At 44.5% G+C, this 10,000-nt stretch overlaps 28 non-coding genes across 28 annotated transcripts; all 28 read left to right on the top strand.

Annotated features, from left to right (window-relative positions):
- The first annotated feature begins 83 nt into the window (after positions 1-83).
- Positions 84-202, top strand: LOC124044678. The gene has a single exon (XR_006840652.1). It is a non-coding gene; the product is annotated as a 5S ribosomal RNA (ribosomal RNA).
- A 241-nt stretch (positions 203-443) lies between these two features.
- LOC124044521 lies at positions 444-562 on the top strand. The gene has a single exon (XR_006840500.1). It is a non-coding gene; the product is annotated as a 5S ribosomal RNA (ribosomal RNA).
- A 242-nt stretch (positions 563-804) lies between these two features.
- LOC124044520 lies at positions 805-923 on the top strand. Its single transcript, XR_006840499.1, has one exon. It is a non-coding gene; the product is annotated as a 5S ribosomal RNA (ribosomal RNA).
- A 241-nt stretch (positions 924-1,164) lies between these two features.
- On the top strand, positions 1,165-1,283 carry LOC124044677. Its single transcript, XR_006840651.1, has one exon. It is a non-coding gene; the product is annotated as a 5S ribosomal RNA (ribosomal RNA).
- Positions 1,284-1,524: 241 nt separating this feature from the next.
- LOC124044664 lies at positions 1,525-1,643 on the top strand. Its single transcript, XR_006840639.1, has one exon. It is a non-coding gene; the product is annotated as a 5S ribosomal RNA (ribosomal RNA).
- Positions 1,644-1,885: 242 nt separating this feature from the next.
- On the top strand, positions 1,886-2,004 carry LOC124044519. The gene has a single exon (XR_006840498.1). It is a non-coding gene; the product is annotated as a 5S ribosomal RNA (ribosomal RNA).
- Positions 2,005-2,246: 242 nt separating this feature from the next.
- On the top strand, positions 2,247-2,365 carry LOC124044808. The gene has a single exon (XR_006840745.1). It is a non-coding gene; the product is annotated as a 5S ribosomal RNA (ribosomal RNA).
- Positions 2,366-2,606: 241 nt separating this feature from the next.
- On the top strand, positions 2,607-2,725 carry LOC124044518. Its single transcript, XR_006840497.1, has one exon. It is a non-coding gene; the product is annotated as a 5S ribosomal RNA (ribosomal RNA).
- A 242-nt stretch (positions 2,726-2,967) lies between these two features.
- LOC124044517 lies at positions 2,968-3,086 on the top strand. The gene has a single exon (XR_006840496.1). It is a non-coding gene; the product is annotated as a 5S ribosomal RNA (ribosomal RNA).
- A 241-nt stretch (positions 3,087-3,327) lies between these two features.
- LOC124044516 lies at positions 3,328-3,446 on the top strand. Its single transcript, XR_006840495.1, has one exon. It is a non-coding gene; the product is annotated as a 5S ribosomal RNA (ribosomal RNA).
- Positions 3,447-3,688: 242 nt separating this feature from the next.
- On the top strand, positions 3,689-3,807 carry LOC124044515. Its single transcript, XR_006840494.1, has one exon. It is a non-coding gene; the product is annotated as a 5S ribosomal RNA (ribosomal RNA).
- A 242-nt stretch (positions 3,808-4,049) lies between these two features.
- LOC124044514 lies at positions 4,050-4,168 on the top strand. Its single transcript, XR_006840493.1, has one exon. It is a non-coding gene; the product is annotated as a 5S ribosomal RNA (ribosomal RNA).
- Positions 4,169-4,409: 241 nt separating this feature from the next.
- On the top strand, positions 4,410-4,528 carry LOC124044513. Its single transcript, XR_006840492.1, has one exon. It is a non-coding gene; the product is annotated as a 5S ribosomal RNA (ribosomal RNA).
- Positions 4,529-4,770: 242 nt separating this feature from the next.
- Positions 4,771-4,889, top strand: LOC124044511. Its single transcript, XR_006840490.1, has one exon. It is a non-coding gene; the product is annotated as a 5S ribosomal RNA (ribosomal RNA).
- A 242-nt stretch (positions 4,890-5,131) lies between these two features.
- Positions 5,132-5,250, top strand: LOC124044510. Its single transcript, XR_006840489.1, has one exon. It is a non-coding gene; the product is annotated as a 5S ribosomal RNA (ribosomal RNA).
- A 242-nt stretch (positions 5,251-5,492) lies between these two features.
- On the top strand, positions 5,493-5,611 carry LOC124044509. Its single transcript, XR_006840488.1, has one exon. It is a non-coding gene; the product is annotated as a 5S ribosomal RNA (ribosomal RNA).
- A 242-nt stretch (positions 5,612-5,853) lies between these two features.
- LOC124044508 lies at positions 5,854-5,972 on the top strand. The gene has a single exon (XR_006840487.1). It is a non-coding gene; the product is annotated as a 5S ribosomal RNA (ribosomal RNA).
- A 242-nt stretch (positions 5,973-6,214) lies between these two features.
- On the top strand, positions 6,215-6,333 carry LOC124044507. Its single transcript, XR_006840486.1, has one exon. It is a non-coding gene; the product is annotated as a 5S ribosomal RNA (ribosomal RNA).
- Positions 6,334-6,575: 242 nt separating this feature from the next.
- LOC124044506 lies at positions 6,576-6,694 on the top strand. Its single transcript, XR_006840485.1, has one exon. It is a non-coding gene; the product is annotated as a 5S ribosomal RNA (ribosomal RNA).
- Positions 6,695-6,936: 242 nt separating this feature from the next.
- LOC124044505 lies at positions 6,937-7,055 on the top strand. The gene has a single exon (XR_006840484.1). It is a non-coding gene; the product is annotated as a 5S ribosomal RNA (ribosomal RNA).
- Positions 7,056-7,297: 242 nt separating this feature from the next.
- On the top strand, positions 7,298-7,416 carry LOC124044721. The gene has a single exon (XR_006840666.1). It is a non-coding gene; the product is annotated as a 5S ribosomal RNA (ribosomal RNA).
- A 242-nt stretch (positions 7,417-7,658) lies between these two features.
- LOC124044610 lies at positions 7,659-7,777 on the top strand. The gene has a single exon (XR_006840586.1). It is a non-coding gene; the product is annotated as a 5S ribosomal RNA (ribosomal RNA).
- Positions 7,778-8,019: 242 nt separating this feature from the next.
- LOC124044504 lies at positions 8,020-8,138 on the top strand. Its single transcript, XR_006840483.1, has one exon. It is a non-coding gene; the product is annotated as a 5S ribosomal RNA (ribosomal RNA).
- Positions 8,139-8,380: 242 nt separating this feature from the next.
- On the top strand, positions 8,381-8,499 carry LOC124044670. The gene has a single exon (XR_006840644.1). It is a non-coding gene; the product is annotated as a 5S ribosomal RNA (ribosomal RNA).
- Positions 8,500-8,741: 242 nt separating this feature from the next.
- Positions 8,742-8,860, top strand: LOC124044503. Its single transcript, XR_006840482.1, has one exon. It is a non-coding gene; the product is annotated as a 5S ribosomal RNA (ribosomal RNA).
- A 241-nt stretch (positions 8,861-9,101) lies between these two features.
- Positions 9,102-9,220, top strand: LOC124044502. Its single transcript, XR_006840481.1, has one exon. It is a non-coding gene; the product is annotated as a 5S ribosomal RNA (ribosomal RNA).
- Positions 9,221-9,462: 242 nt separating this feature from the next.
- LOC124044500 lies at positions 9,463-9,581 on the top strand. Its single transcript, XR_006840479.1, has one exon. It is a non-coding gene; the product is annotated as a 5S ribosomal RNA (ribosomal RNA).
- Positions 9,582-9,822: 241 nt separating this feature from the next.
- Positions 9,823-9,941, top strand: LOC124044499. Its single transcript, XR_006840478.1, has one exon. It is a non-coding gene; the product is annotated as a 5S ribosomal RNA (ribosomal RNA).
- Positions 9,942-10,000: the final 59 nt, after the last annotated feature.

The raw sequence follows: 10,000 nt of genomic DNA, 5'->3' as shown, positions 1-10,000 counted from the left end.
ATGCTTATCGACATGGTGAAAATGCAACAGCTGTTAATCACACCCACTTTGACTTTATATAGTGCACCAAGAGATAGTTTCTTGCTTACGACCACACCGGCCTGAGTACGCCTGATCTCGTCTGATCTCGGAAGCTAAGCAGGTTCGGGCCTGGTTAGTACTTGGATGGGAGACCGCCTGGGAATACCAGGTGCTGTAAGATTTTGTCAACCCTTTGTCCGTTTCTTCCCACAAGGCTGAAATATGTGCCGTCGCTTTGAAATAAGTAAGCAAGGTTAGTTTGTATTTCATCCAACAATCTGTGCTACAAATTATGGCTACATTATATGCAAGTTCTTCCACTTTTTGAGTGACACAAAGATGCTTATCGACATGGTGAAAATGCAACAGCTGTTAATCACACCCACTTTGACTTTATATAGTGCACCAAGAGATAGTTTCTCGCTTACGACCACACCGGCCTGAGTACGCCTGATCTCGTCTGATCTCGGAAGCTAAGCAGGTTCGGGCCTGGTTAGTACTTGGATGGGAGACCGCCTGGGAATACCAGGTGCTGTAAGCTTTTTGTCAACCCTTTGTCCGTTTCTTCCCACAAGGCTGAAATATGTGCCGTCGCTTTGAAATAAGTAAGCAAGGTTAGTTTGTATTTCATCCAACAATCTGTGCTACAAATTATGGCTACATTATATGCAAGTTCTTCCACTTTTTGAGTGACACAAAGATGCTTATCGACATGGTGAAAATGCAACAGCTGGTAATCACACCCACTTTGACTTTATATAGTGCACCAAGAGATAGTTTCTCGCTTACGACCACACCGGCCTGAGTACGCCTGATCTCGTCTGATCTCGGAAGCTAAGCAGGTTCGGGCCTGGTTAGTACTTGGATGGGAGACCGCCTGGGAATACCAGGTGCTGTAAGCTTTTGTCAACCCTTTGTCCGTTTCTTCCCACAAGGCTGAAATATGTGCCGTCGCTTTGAAATAAGTAAGCAAGGTTAGTTTGTATTTCATCCAACAATCTGTGCTACAAATTATGGCTACATTATATGCAAGTTCTTCCACTTTTTGAGTGACACAAAGATGCTTATCGACATGGTGAAAATGCAACAGCTGTTAATCACACCCACTTTGACTTTATATAGTGCACCAAGAGATAGTTTCTCGCTTACGACCACACCGGCCTGAGTACGCCTGATCTCGTCTGATCTCGGAAGCTAAGCAGGTTCGGGCCTGGTTAGTACTTGGATGGGAGACCGCCTGGGAATACCAGGTGCTGTAAGATTTTGTCAACCCTTTGTCCGTTTCTTCCCACAAGGCTGAAATATGTGCCGTCGCTTTGAAATAAGTAAGCAAGGTTAGTTTGTATTTCATCCAACAATCTGTGCTACAAATTATGGCTACATTATATGCAAGTTCTTCCACTTTTTGAGTGACACAAAGATGCTTATCGACATGGTGAAAATGCAACAGCTGTTAATCACACCCACTTTGACTTTATATAGTGCACCAAGAGATAGTTTCTCGCTTACGACCACACCGGCCTGAGTATGCCTGATCTCGTCTGATCTCGGAAGCTAAGCAGGTTCGGGCCTGGTTAGTACTTGGATGGGAGACCGCCTGGGAATACCAGGTGCTGTAAGCTTTTTGTCAACCCTTTGTCCGTTTCTTCCCACAAGGCTGAAATATGTGCCGTCGCTTTGAAATAAGTAAGCAAGGTTAGTTTGTATTTCATCCAACAATCTGTGCTACAAATTATGGCTACATTATATGCAAGTTCTTCCACTTTTTGAGTGACACAAAGATGCTTATCGACATGGTGAAAATGCAACAGCTGTTAATCACACCCACTTTGACTTTATATAGTGCACCAAGAGATAGTTTCTCGCTTACGACCACACCGGCCTGAGTACGCCTGATCTCGTCTGATCTCGGAAGCTAAGCAGGTTCGGGCCTGGTTAGTACTTGGATGGGAGACCGCCTGGGAATACCAGGTGCTGTAAGCTTTTTGTCAACCCTTTGTCCGTTTCTTCCCACAAGGCTGAAATATGTGCCGTCGCTTTGAAATAAGTAAGCAAGGTTAGTTTGTATTTCATCCAACAATCTGTGCTACAAATTATGGCTACATTATATGCAAGTTCTTCCACTTTTTGAGTGACACAAAGATGCTTATCGACATGGTGAAAATGCAACAGCTGTTAATCACACCCACTTTGACTTTATATAGTGCACCAAGAGATAGTTTCTCGCTTACGACCACACCGGCCTGAGTACGCCTGATCTCGTCTGATCTCAGAAGCTAAGCAGGTTCGGGCCTGGTTAGTACTTGGATGGGAGACCGCCTGGGAATACCAGGTGCTGTAAGCTTTTGTCAACCCTTTGTCCGTTTCTTCCCACAAGGCTGAAATATGTGCCGTCGCTTTGAAATAAGTAAGCAAGGTTAGTTTGTATTTCATCCAACAATCTGTGCTACAAATTATGGCTACATTATATGCAAGTTCTTCCACTTTTTGAGTGACACAAAGATGCTTATCGACATGGTGAAAATGCAACAGCTGGTAATCACACCCACTTTGACTTTATATAGTGCACCAAGAGATAGTTTCTCGCTTACGACCACACCGGCCTGAGTACGCCTGATCTCGTCTGATCTCGGAAGCTAAGCAGGTTCGGGCCTGGTTAGTACTTGGATGGGAGACCGCCTGGGAATACCAGGTGCTGTAAGCTTTTTGTCAACCCTTTGTCCGTTTCTTCCCACAAGGCTGAAATATGTGCCGTCGCTTTGAAATAAGTAAGCAAGGTTAGTTTGTATTTCATCCAACAATCTGTGCTACAAATTATGGCTACATTATATGCAAGTTCTTCCACTTTTTGAGTGACACAAAGATGCTTATCGACATGGTGAAAATGCAACAGCTGTTAATCACACCCACTTTGACTTTATATAGTGCACCAAGAGATAGTTTCTCGCTTACGACCACACCGGCCTGAGTACGCCTGATCTCGTCTGATCTCGGAAGCTAAGCAGGTTCGGGCCTGGTTAGTACTTGGATGGGAGACCGCCTGGGAATACCAGGTGCTGTAAGCTTTTTGTCAACCCTTTGTCCGTTTCTTCCCACAAGGCTGAAATATGTGCCGTCGCTTTGAAATAAGTAAGCAAGGTTAGTTTGTATTTCATCCAACAATCTGTGCTACAAATTATGGCTACATTATATGCAAGTTCTTCAACTTTTGAGTGACACAAAGATGCTTATCGACATGGTGAAAATGCAACAGCTGTTAATCACACCCACTTTGACTTTATATAGTGCACCAAGAGATACTTTCTCGCTTACGACCACACCGGCCTGAGTACGCCTGATCTCGTCTGATCTCGGAAGCTAAGCAGGTTCGGGCCTGGTTAGTACTTGGATGGGAGACCGCCTGGGAATACCAGGTGCTGTAAGCTTTTTGTCAACCCTTTGTCCGTTTCTTCCCACAAGGCTGAAATATGTGCCGTCGCTTTGAAATAAGTAAGCAAGGTTAGTTTGTATTTCATCCAACAATCTGTGCTACAAATTATGGCTACATTATATGCAAGTTCTTCCACTTTTTGAGTGACACAAAGATGCTTATCGACATGGTGAAAATGCAACAGCTGGTAATCACACCCACTTTGACTTTATATAGTGCACCAAGAGATACTTTCTCGCTTACGACCACACCGGCCTGAGTACGCCTGATCTCGTCTGATCTCGGAAGCTAAGCAGGTTCGGGCCTGGTTAGTACTTGGATGGGAGACCGCCTGGGAATACCAGGTGCTGTAAGCTTTTTGTCAACCCTTTGTCCGTTTCTTCCCACAAGGCTGAAATATGTGCCGTCGCTTTGAAATAAGTAAGCAAGGTTAGTTTGTATTTCATCCAACAATCTGTGCTACAAATTATGGCTACATTATATGCAAGTTCTTCAACTTTTTGAGTGACACAAAGATGCTTATCGACATGGTGAAAATGCAACAGCTGTTAATCACACCCACTTTGACTTTATATAGTGCACCAAGAGATAGTTTCTCGCTTACGACCACACCGGCCTGAGTACGCCTGATCTCGTCTGATCTCGGAAGCTAAGCAGGTTCGGGCCTGGTTAGTACTTGGATGGGAGACCGCCTGGGAATACCAGGTGCTGTAAGCTTTTTGTCAACCCTTTGTCCGTTTCTTCCCACAAGGCTGAAATATGTGCCGTCGCTTTGAAATAAGTAAGCAAGGTTAGTTTGTATTTCATCCAACAATCTGTGCTACAAATTATGGCTACATTATATGCAAGTTCTTCCACTTTTGAGTGACACAAAGATGCTTATCGACATGGTGAAAATGCAACAGCTGGTAATCACACCCACTTTGACTTTATATAGTGCACCAAGAGATACTTTCTCGCTTACGACCACACCGGCCTGAGTACGCCTGATCTCGTCTGATCTCGGAAGCTAAGCAGGTTCGGGCCTGGTTAGTACTTGGATGGGAGACCGCCTGGGAATACCAGGTGCTGTAAGCTTTTTGTCAACCCTTTGTCCGTTTCTTCCCACAAGGCTGAAATATGTGCCGTCGCTTTGAAATAAGTAAGCAAGGTTAGTTTGTATTTCATCCAACAATCTGTGCTACAAATTATGGCTACATTATATGCAAGTTCTTCCACTTTTTGAGTGACACAAAGATGCTTATCGACATGGTGAAAATGCAACAGCTGGTAATCACACCCACTTTGACTTTATATAGTGCACCAAGAGATACTTTCTCGCTTACGACCACACCGGCCTGAGTACGCCTGATCTCGTCTGATCTCGGAAGCTAAGCAGGTTCGGGCCTGGTTAGTACTTGGATGGGAGACCGCCTGGGAATACCAGGTGCTGTAAGCTTTTTGTCAACCCTTTGTCCGTTTCTTCCCACAAGGCTGAAATATGTGCCGTCGCTTTGAAATAAGTAAGCAAGGTTAGTTTGTATTTCATCCAACAATCTGTGCTACAAATTATGGCTACATTATATGCAAGTTCTTCAACTTTTTGAGTGACACAAAGATGCTTATCGACATGGTGAAAATGCAACAGCTGTTAATCACACCCACTTTGACTTTATATAGTGCACCAAGAGATACTTTCTTGCTTACGACCACACCGGCCTGAGTACGCCTGATCTCGTCTGATCTCGGAAGCTAAGCAGGTTCGGGCCTGGTTAGTACTTGGATGGGAGACCGCCTGGGAATACCAGGTGCTGTAAGCTTTTTGTCAACCCTTTGTCCGTTTCTTCCCACAAGGCTGAAATATGTGCCGTCGCTTTGAAATAAGTAAGCAAGGTTAGTTTGTATTTCATCCAACAATCTGTGCTACAAATTATGGCTACATTATATGCAAGTTCTTCCACTTTTTGAGTGACACAAAGATGCTTATCGACATGGTGAAAATGCAACAGCTGGTAATCACACCCACTTTGACTTTATATAGTGCACCAAGAGATACTTTCTCGCTTACGACCACACCGGCCTGAGTACGCCTGATCTCGTCTGATCTCGGAAGCTAAGCAGGTTCGGGCCTGGTTAGTACTTGGATGGGAGACCGCCTGGGAATACCAGGTGCTGTAAGCTTTTTGTCAACCCTTTGTCCGTTTCTTCCCACAAGGCTGAAATATGTGCCGTCGCTTTGAAATAAGTAAGCAAGGTTAGTTTGTATTTCATCCAACAATCTGTGCTACAAATTATGGCTACATTATATGCAAGTTCTTCCACTTTTTGAGTGACACAAAGATGCTTATCGACATGGTGAAAATGCAACAGCTGGTAATCACACCCACTTTGACTTTATATAGTGCACCAAGAGATACTTTCTCGCTTACGACCACACCGGCCTGAGTACGCCTGATCTCGTCTGATCTCGGAAGCTAAGCAGGTTCGGGCCTGGTTAGTACTTGGATGGGAGACCGCCTGGGAATACCAGGTGCTGTAAGCTTTTTGTCAACCCTTTGTCCGTTTCTTCCCACAAGGCTGAAATATGTGCCGTCGCTTTGAAATAAGTAAGCAAGGTTAGTTTGTATTTCATCCAACAATCTGTGCTACAAATTATGGCTACATTATATGCAAGTTCTTCCACTTTTTGAGTGACACAAAGATGCTTATCGACATGGTGAAAATGCAACAGCTGGTAATCACACCCACTTTGACTTTATATAGTGCACCAAGAGATACTTTCTCGCTTACGACCACACCGGCCTGAGTACGCCTGATCTCGTCTGATCTCGGAAGCTAAGCAGGTTCGGGCCTGGTTAGTACTTGGATGGGAGACCGCCTGGGAATACCAGGTGCTGTAAGCTTTTTGTCAACCCTTTGTCCGTTTCTTCCCACAAGGCTGAAATATGTGCCGTCGCTTTGAAATAAGTAAGCAAGGTTAGTTTGTATTTCATCCAACAATCTGTGCTACAAATTATGGCTACATTATATGCAAGTTCTTCCACTTTTTGAGTGACACAAAGATGCTTATCGACATGGTGAAAATGCAACAGCTGGTAATCACACCCACTTTGACTTTATATAGTGCACCAAGAGATACTTTCTCGCTTACGACCACACCGGCCTGAGTACGCCTGATCTCGTCTGATCTCGGAAGCTAAGCAGGTTCGGGCCTGGTTAGTACTTGGATGGGAGACCGCCTGGGAATACCAGGTGCTGTAAGCTTTTTGTCAACCCTTTGTCCGTTTCTTCCCACAAGGCTGAAATATGTGCCGTCGCTTTGAAATAAGTAAGCAAGGTTAGTTTGTATTTCATCCAACAATCTGTGCTACAAATTATGGCTACATTATATGCAAGTTCTTCAACTTTTTGAGTGACACAAAGATGCTTATCGACATGGTGAAAATGCAACAGCTGTTAATCACACCCACTTTGACTTTATATAGTGCACCAAGAGATACTTTCTCGCTTACGACCACACCGGCCTGAGTACGCCTGATCTCGTCTGATCTCGGAAGCTAAGCAGGTTCGGGCCTGGTTAGTACTTGGATGGGAGACCGCCTGGGAATACCAGGTGCTGTAAGCTTTTTGTCAACCCTTTGTCCGTTTCTTCCCACAAGGCTGAAATATGTGCCGTCGCTTTGAAATAAGTAAGCAAGGTTAGTTTGTATTTCATCCAACAATCTGTGCTACAAATTATGGCTACATTATATGCAAGTTCTTCCACTTTTTGAGTGACACAAAGATGCTTATCGACATGGTGAAAATGCAACAGCTGGTAATCACACCCACTTTGACTTTATATAGTGCACCAAGAGATACTTTCTCGCTTACGACCACACCGGCCTGAGTACGCCTGATCTCGTCTGATCTCAGAAGCTAAGCAGGTTCGGGCCTGGTTAGTACTTGGATGGGAGACCGCCTGGGAATACCAGGTGCTGTAAGCTTTTTGTCAACCCTTTGTCCGTTTCTTCCCACAAGGCTGAAATATGTGCCGTCGCTTTGAAATAAGTAAGCAAGGTTAGTTTGTATTTCATCCAACAATCTGTGCTACAAATTATGGCTACATTATATGCAAGTTCTTCCACTTTTTGAGTGACACAAAGATGCTTATCGACATGGTGAAAATGCAACAGCTGTTAATCACACCCACTTTGACTTTATATAGTGCACCAAGAGATACTTTCTTGCTTACGACCACACCGGCCTGAGTACGCCTGATCTCGTCTGATCTCAGAAGCTAAGCAGGTTCGGGCCTGGTTAGTACTTGGATGGGAGACCGCCTGGGAATACCAGGTGCTGTAAGCTTTTTGTCAACCCTTTGTCCGTTTCTTCCCACAAGGCTGAAATATGTGCCGTCGCTTTGAAATAAGTAAGCAAGGTTAGTTTGTATTTCATCCAACAATCTGTGCTACAAATTATGGCTACATTATATGCAAGTTCTTCCACTTTTTGAGTGACACAAAGATGCTTATCGACATGGTGAAAATGCAACAGCTGGTAATCACACCCACTTTGACTTTATATAGTGCACCAAGAGATACTTTCTCGCTTACGACCACACCGGCCTGAGTACGCCTGATCTCGTCTGATCTCGGAAGCTAAGCAGGTTCGGGCCTGGTTAGTACTTGGATGGGAGACCGCCTGGGAATACCAGGTGCTGTAAGCTTTTTGTCAACCCTTTGTCCGTTTCTTCCCACAAGGCTGAAATATGTGCCGTCGCTTTGAAATAAGTAAGCAAGGTTAGTTTGTATTTCATCCAACAATCTGTGCTACAAATTATGGCTACATTATATGCAAGTTCTTCCACTTTTTGAGTGACACAAAGATGCTTATCGACATGGTGAAAATGCAACAGCTGGTAATCACACCCACGTTGACTTTATATAGTGCACCAAGAGATAGTTTCTCGCTTACGACCACACTGGCCTGAGTACGCCTGATCTCGTCTGATCTCGGAAGCTAAGCAGGTTCGGGCCTGGTTAGTACTTGGATGGGAGACCGCCTGGGAATACCAGGTGCTGTAAGCTTTTTGTCAACCCTTTGTCCGTTTCTTCCCACAAGGCTGAAATATGTGCCGTCGCTTTGAAATAAGTAAGCAAGGTTAGTTTGTATTTCATCCAACAATCTGTGCTACAAATTATGGCTACATTATATGCAAGTTCTTCCACTTTTTGAGTGACACAAAGATGCTTATCGACATGGTGAAAATGCAACAGCTGGTAATCACACCCACTTTGACTTTATATAGTGCACCAAGAGATACTTTCTCGCTTACGACCACACCGGCCTGAGTACGCCTGATCTCGTCTGATCTCGGAAGCTAAGCAGGTTCGGGCCTGGTTAGTACTTGGATGGGAGACCGCCTGGGAATACCAGGTGCTGTAAGCTTTTGTCAACCCTTTGTCCGTTTCTTCCCACAAGGCTGAAATATGTGCCGTCGCTTTGAAATAAGTAAGCAAGGTTAGTTTGTATTTCATCCAACAATCTGTGCTACAAATTATGGCTACATTATATGCAAGTTCTTCCACTTTTTGAGTGACACAAAGATGCTTATCGACATGGTGAAAATGCAACAGCTGGTAATCACACCCACTTTGACTTTATATAGTGCACCAAGAGATACTTTCTCGCTTACGACCACACCGGCCTGAGTACGCCTGATCTCGTCTGATCTCGGAAGCTAAGCAGGTTCGGGCCTGGTTAGTACTTGGATGGGAGACCGCCTGGGAATACCAGGTGCTGTAAGCTTTTTGTCAACCCTTTGTCCGTTTCTTCCCACAAGGCTGAAATATGTGCCGTCGCTTTGAAATAAGTAAGCAAGGTTAGTTTGTATTTCATCCAACAATCTGTGCTACAAATTATGGCTACATTATATGCAAGTTCTTCCACTTTTTGAGTGACACAAAGATGCTTATCGACATGGTGAAAATGCAACAGCTGTTAATCACACCCACTTTGACTTTATATAGTGCACCAAGAGATACTTTCTCGCTTACGACCACACCGGCCTGAGTACGCCTGATCTCGTCTGATCTCGGAAGCTAAGCAGGTTCGGGCCTGGTTAGTACTTGGATGGGAGACCGCCTGGGAATACCAGGTGCTGTAAGCTTTTGTCAACCCTTTGTCCGTTTCTTCCCACAAGGCTGAAATATGTGCCGTCGCTTTGAAATAAGTAAGCAAGGTTAGTTTGTATTTCATCCAACAATCTGTGCTACAAATTATGGCTACATTATATGCAAGTTCTTCCACTTTTTGAGTGACACAAAGATGCTTATCGACATGGTGAAAATGCAACAGCTGGTAATCACACCCACTTTGACTTTATATAGTGCACCAAGAGATACTTTCTCGCTTACGACCACACCGGCCTGAGTACGCCTGATCTCGTCTGATCTCGGAAGCTAAGCAGGTTCGGGCCTGGTTAGTACTTGGATGGGAGACCGCCTGGGAATACCAGGTGCTGTAAGCTTTTTGTCAACCCTTTGTCCGTTTCTTCCCACAAGGCTGAAATATGTGCCGTCGCTTTGA

The sequence above is a fragment of the Oncorhynchus gorbuscha genome, linkage group LG09 (assembly GCF_021184085.1).
Source record: "Oncorhynchus gorbuscha isolate QuinsamMale2020 ecotype Even-year linkage group LG09, OgorEven_v1.0, whole genome shotgun sequence".
Classification (NCBI taxonomy): domain Eukaryota; kingdom Metazoa; phylum Chordata; class Actinopteri; order Salmoniformes; family Salmonidae; genus Oncorhynchus; species Oncorhynchus gorbuscha.
The sequence above is the reverse complement of the archived record's forward strand: the minus strand, read 5'-3'. Positions and strand labels throughout refer to the sequence as shown.